The following is a 6502-nucleotide window of genomic DNA, read 5'->3' as shown; positions in this document are numbered from 1 at the left end:
GATCACAACATGAAGAACTGCCAACTCCTTGCCGCTTTTCTTGCTGCGAGTGTGAGCGCGAAAGCTCCGGGTGTCGGCCCAATCCTTACACTTTAGGATGTTTCGTGAGGGAAAAACTTGATGAATTACCTTGTAACACCCCATGTCTTATGATAAAAAGTTGTGTTGACTAGTTGCGAATGTTTGTGTTTTGGGATTGCAACATATTACTACATGTGTGGTTTCAAAATGCAGAATGTTGGTTTTTTAATTATGATGGTTCCAACTTCTAATTTTTTTTGTAAAATAGTACTCAATGGTTGTTGTTACCATAGCTTGATTCATTTTTAAAAAGGGAACATGGTTGAAGCTTTTGAAAAGCATGGTTGTAGCTTTTGAAAAACATGTTTGAAGCTTTAAGGAAACATGGTTGTAGCTTTTGAAAAACATGGTTGAATCTTTTTGAAATTATGGTTGAAGCTTTTAGGAAACATGGTTGAAGCTTTTTCAAACAATGGTTGAAGCTTTTTTAAACATGCTTGCAGCAAAAATAATGGTTGAAGCTTTTAGGAAACATGGTTGAAGCTTTTTTAAACATGGTTGAAGAAAAATAACAAGTATGAAAAGGAAAAGCCTTGAATGATATAAAGTGTTGATTTTTCTATGCAGCAAGAGTTGGGGAAGGAAGCTTATTTACATTATGCTTCCAGCAAAAATATCATAGGGATGTAGCTAATTTGCAGGTAAAATGTAGATTTTGGCCCTGCAACAAATCTAACAGAAGGTTGTAGCTATTTTTTGTGAGCTTCCAACAATTTTACTGTGACAATGCAGCATCCACATATTGTTTTCATGAAAAAGGTTTCAAGGGGAAAATTGCACAGAGATTCCCTTGAAACTTCTATGGATGAAGCTCATAACCAGCAAAACAATAAACGGTTGTCAATGCATGATCATGTTGGCAAGCAGAAGATCACATCCATTAAAAACGGAAGAAGTGCTTCATCCAAAAAGATCAAGTTATCGTCGGTTTACATACCAAAAGAACACATATGTTTATCGAAGGTATCATCAGTTTACATACGAACGCGCACTACTCTAATACTATCAGAACGCTACCACCTCAGACATGATTCTAGACCTAATGAAAGAAACGAGCTTGATCGTCTCGAACCCTCCCACAAATTAAGCCGCCAACTCTTCCTTGAATGCCCGCTCCATTAGGGCATTGTTCATTGGGTGAGTGCAAAGGTTATGCGCCACATCCATGCGGTATCGCGCCACGTCTTCGTGTAAAAATGAATGAAAAAAGTAAGCAAGTATGATACTAATTATTCTTGTGTTGCATGGGTATTGAAAACAAAGAAAGTAGATTGCAACAAAATGACAAGAAAAACAAATGTGTACCTGCTTGAACTCTTTCATTGACTTCCCATCAAAGTTCTCCACATATTTGAGCCCGAAAAAGCCACAATCACATCTGTGAGATAAAAAAAAGTTCTCCTTCATAGTTCCGATGCATAGTTGAAACAACAAATTGTTGAAATGGAACACATGATTGAAGCAAAATTCAAAAAGAAAACTCACAGATTATCTTGCTTTGGGTAATCCTCTACGTCAACACGGGCGAAGGATCCAACATTGACATTGAATTCGCTGTACTCTTGTGCGAGGGGTGCAAAGTTTGTGATCTACCACCGAAAAACACGCACCAAAGTTTGAAAAAATAGGATGAGGTGTGTGAAGATGACAACAGGGCATTTATGTAGATGAATCAAAGGGAAAACAGAAAAATAAAAATAGAGAGCATGAGCCTACCAGGTTATTGGCCTGCTTCTTCAAAGGAGATTGTTTTCCTTTTGAATGGATTGAGTCAAATACATTCCACTTCTTGTATAGCAAGTTTGCACAAACAATTATCCAATGCTTTTCATGAACAATTATGACAAAAAGCTGTAAAACACAAAAGAAAGGCAAAAAAGGTACTCAGAACATGTAAAAAATGTTACAGCCTAGTAGGAATGAACGTATGCTTTCCAATGTTGTAACTGCAAACAAAAAAGCTTTCAACATCAACTAGAATTGATACATATGTTTCAAAGAGATGTTGTCAGCATCAATAATAATTGCTACATATGTTTCGAAGGAAATGCTACATCATTGGATCATATTTTGAAAGTATTTGGGGTGTGAAACAAAAGTAGGCTCTCGGGAAACTTACGAGGTCATATTTATTTGCCTTGAACTTTGTCACAACCCTTTCAAGCTTGGGTATGAGTTTTGCTGGTTGGAAGGTTGTTGGGTCTTGTTTTAGTAGGATCTACTTGAAAGACACCTCAAAATGGTTAGTGTGTGTTGCAACAAAAAATGTGAAGAAAAAAGGAATGAAGCATTGCTTGTTTTTGCAAAAACTTACCCCCGCGTGGACTGAGAACATGTATTTCTTCAGATTAGTACCACTTGCTGCACGGGATGCTATGTTGTTCATCTTGATACATAGGGACATAACCTCATCATTCATATCCCCGCGAGGCTTGAAGCATACCAGGAATTTCTTGTATCCAATGTAAAATCCACCTATCTTGATGAAAGGTGTACTGTTACCATAGATGCAACCGAATGAATCATTTGTTTCGAGCAGAAAAAAAATAAAAAACAGAAAGCAAAAAGAGATAGGGCTTAGGTAGCTCACACTTGTTCATTAGCATGTGATCTCCTCAATGGTTTCCCATGCTTTACATACTTCTCATACGTGGCTGCAGCTGCATCGACCTTTTGCTTCTTTGCCTTGGTATTTTTTACGGCTGGAACTTTGGCCATCCTCTTCTTCCTAGTGTTCTTGTCATGTGTGCTAGAGCCACTGCTTGCATCAACAATTTGCTCTTCTGTAGCGACCATCTTAGGATCTGTAGCAAGCAACAAAAATGGATGAGTTTGCAAGGGATTGTACAAAAGAGAATTTGCTGCAATCACACATATGTAGCGAAAAAATGACATGGAGAAAAACAAATAGAAATGATGCAGGAGGAAGGAAGCATACTTGGGCTATCATCATTGTCTGAAACAGGGAACACGGGGATGTTTTCAAATATGGGGCTAACTGTGCTCTTCTTGGTTATAGGCTCATCCGTGCAATGCATCATCTCGTAGTCTTCGGAGCCCTTTGGGAACAACTCACTGGATGGCTCGTCGTCCCAAATGCCGGCTGCCGCACTCCTGGGTGCATCATAGAAGAGTGGGGAGCTGTGAGGTGAGACGTTGCCTTCCATCTCGAAACTCACTCGTTGTTCCACACGAGTTTCAGCAGCCTCGGTTGCAACTTGTTGCTTCAATCCGGTGACTTCATCCTTGTTAATGCTAGTTGTTGTACCTTCAGCTTGAGCTTGAGCACCAATGCCAGCATTTGCAGCTTTAGCATCATTCTCTTTTCCGCGACATTCGTCCATGATAGGTGCTTCAAAGGAGAGGTTGGGCTCACTGGTAGCTGTGATGGCGTCTCCAACATCACGAAGGAGGGCAGCCATCCGGCTGCACTACAATCCCTCTAACACTGTCCAAACTTGCCAACAACATCATCCACCTCCGATGCAAAAATACCCTTGTGCTTGTTGTAAAGCATTTGAAACTGAGTTGGTACCTACAAGAAGGCAAGTATTGAACATTTTAGCAATATGTATGGATGTAAAAAAACACAAATGTGTGTGTGGCACATTAGAGTTATGGATGAAGCGAGAAAACAAGTAGGTATGATGTTGTGCCACTACGTATCAGATAAAGAGTGTGATTGTAGCAATTTACTGTCATCTATGTAGGTAGCAAATTAATGATATGGATGTAGCAAAACTATGACATGGATGAAGCAAAAACAAAATGTAGTTGTAGCACACTTGACATATGGATGTAGCAAAAAAGCATAGTAGGTATGAAGTTGAACCACAAATGAAGCAAAAATAGAACATGGTTGTTGCACATCAACATGAAGGATGCAGCAAAATAAATATACACTTGCAACCGGGTATAATAAAATAATGCGACGCCAAAGGTAAACAGGAAATGAATACAATGAAAAAGATAATGTACCCTTAGATCTTGCATGCTAGGGAATGATTGCTGCAGCCAATCGTTGAGCGATGATGATAGGTGTGGTTCAGCATCAACATTTTGTTGAGCCTCATTTGATTGAGAGTCCTTTGCTTGAATTTCAGCACCTTGAATTTGGCTGCCTTGGCCACTAGGTGCTTCAGCACCAACTCCCTTCCAACTAGCTGCTTCAGCACCAACTTCTTGTCCCACAAGTTGTGCTGCATAGGGGGTGTTGCACAAACTCCAGATCTAGGAAAACAAAACATGAGTGGAGGAAATAAGAAAGCTCCCATAAACTAAATTGGAAAAGCAAAGATTGCTACATGCAAAATCAGTGAGCAAAAATAGGGGGGGTTAATACGCCATTGACAAAGGAAAATGCATAGGCGGGATGTAGCAAAATTACATGGGTGTGTTTCCCGTAGAAAGGTTGGACAAGAGTGAGCTTGTTTTTGTCAACTTAATCCAACCACTCAAAATCCTTTTGACAAACAAAACGTATCCTTGGCACGGAATAATCAATAGCATGCTCATTTGGGAGGCCAGCCGGGATATCAACATGATCCATGTATATGATCTGCATGGAATGAAAAAAGGACATTAGCCAACAAAAAACATAAAGTCATGAAGGTTTCATGCAGCAAAGGGAAAGGATGGAGGTATTTCATAATGTTGCGTTGCATACCGCTAACATGGGAAGGCATGAAGCAATCTGAATCTCTTTTTCTGTGTTTGCTTGCATCCTCTTCTTCTCTTGAAAGACTCCAACCTCCTCCATAGCTCGTGCCAACAAGTGCTCATCCCAAGCGAATTCATGCACCAAAGACATATCTTCGAGGGAAGCAAGATACTCGAGATTCACCATATTGCCCGTGCCTGGGCACAAAACTATTGCTAATGCAAGGAGTGCCCAAGTCCTATTTATCATAACCACGTCCTCCTCACTGCAACTAGTGAGCAACTTGACAACATGGGTGATTGGAGCCCTGTTCCCCTCCTTGTAGATGTTGCGAAGATCATGTTCATCACTCTTCTTTAGAAGCTTCACGGGTCTATCACCGGATGGCACGTTGAAAATCCTTTTCACCATAAGCTTGCTAAAGGTGATAGATTTGTTCTTGTGTTTGAACTCAGAGAGTATGTGATTCATGTTCATCGCAACAAACTCAATGAGCTCATGGGGCACCTTGAAAGACCGAATGTCCAACAAGTCTCCAAACGGTCCCTCCCTTATGATTCTCTGTTTTTTCGGTGATATTTGCTTCCCAATCTGAGCCAGCCTTTTTGAGTTAAACCTTGACTTAAAGCCACATAGATTGCATTTCTTCTTATTCTTCTTCTTAGCCTTCTTACTCCCCTCATTCTCACCAGAGTTACCTGCAACATCTACAAAGAAGGAAAAAACACAAGTAAATAAAACCATAAAACTAAACCATCAGAAGCTAGGAAAAAACATACATGAACACCTAAACAATTCTGTAAAACCTATGAAACATACAAGCACACACAAAGCACTCTGAAAATTAGCATTTATTACAAGTACGTCTGCTATAGAATAAAACCTAGGAGATTTTGCAGCACCAAGAGGCCTATTTACAAATTTACATCAAATTAATTAGAAAAGTGGTGCATGGATCAGAATTAACTAGCGCCGGAGGTATCAAATGGTGCGTGGCCTAATTGTATGTTAGCCAACCGAACCTCAAATTCTGCTCCCTGGAATAATTGTAATTATAGGTTTGTCCCAAGCCAAATTTGATTAAGCTTGACTGACTCTACAAAAAAATGTGCAAAGATCTACAACATCAAAATACACATAGTTGAAAGATATGTTTTATACGGAATCTCTCATACATGAGACTAATCAGGTATTCTAGCTGTTAATATATCATATAAACATGGTCAAGATTTGTTAAACTAGTTTGGGTCAAGATAAGACAATCATCCTGAGGTGGCACACACAAATCCTGATGTTAATTGGGTATTCTAGTTTGTTTTTTCAAGGGAACCAGACTCTGAGCTTTGTACAGTTGCAGCATCTCTTTATCCCCATCTCCACATTGAAAAGATGCAAAACGCACGGGCACGTAGCATCCTGGATGGCTACTTCTAGCTCTCCGTGGCGCCCGTTGTAGCATCTTGGGAACCGGTTGTAGCACCGACTAGCTCCCTCCAGTCTAATTTGCCGTTTTGAGCTCTGCAGATCGCCGCGGTCACCGGTTCCAGCAAAACTAGTACGCAGGTCGCAGCTACCATTTTCCCATCCCAAATCCATAGCCAACAGAAGAATATAGGCCATATTCAAATTCACCACCGCGCCCCCTCCCTCTGCCCGCGGGAACCCCACCCCGCCCCCTCCCTCTGCCCGCGGGAACGCCACCCCGCCGCCTCCCTCTGCCCGCGGGAACGCCACCCCGCCCCCTCCCTCTGCCCGCGGGAA

General features: G+C 40.9%; 1 pseudogene; it reads right to left on the bottom strand.

Annotated features, from left to right (window-relative positions):
* Nucleotides 1-1211: 1211 nt before the first annotated feature.
* LOC119338576 overlaps nucleotides 1212-6502 on the bottom strand; it is a 13417-nt pseudogene continuing 8126 nt past the window's right edge.

Source organism: Triticum dicoccoides, chromosome 7B (genome assembly GCF_002162155.2).
Source record: "Triticum dicoccoides isolate Atlit2015 ecotype Zavitan chromosome 7B, WEW_v2.0, whole genome shotgun sequence".
In the NCBI taxonomy this organism is placed as follows: domain Eukaryota; kingdom Viridiplantae; phylum Streptophyta; class Magnoliopsida; order Poales; family Poaceae; genus Triticum; species Triticum dicoccoides.
The sequence above is the reverse complement of the archived record's forward strand: the minus strand, read 5'-3'. Positions and strand labels throughout refer to the sequence as shown.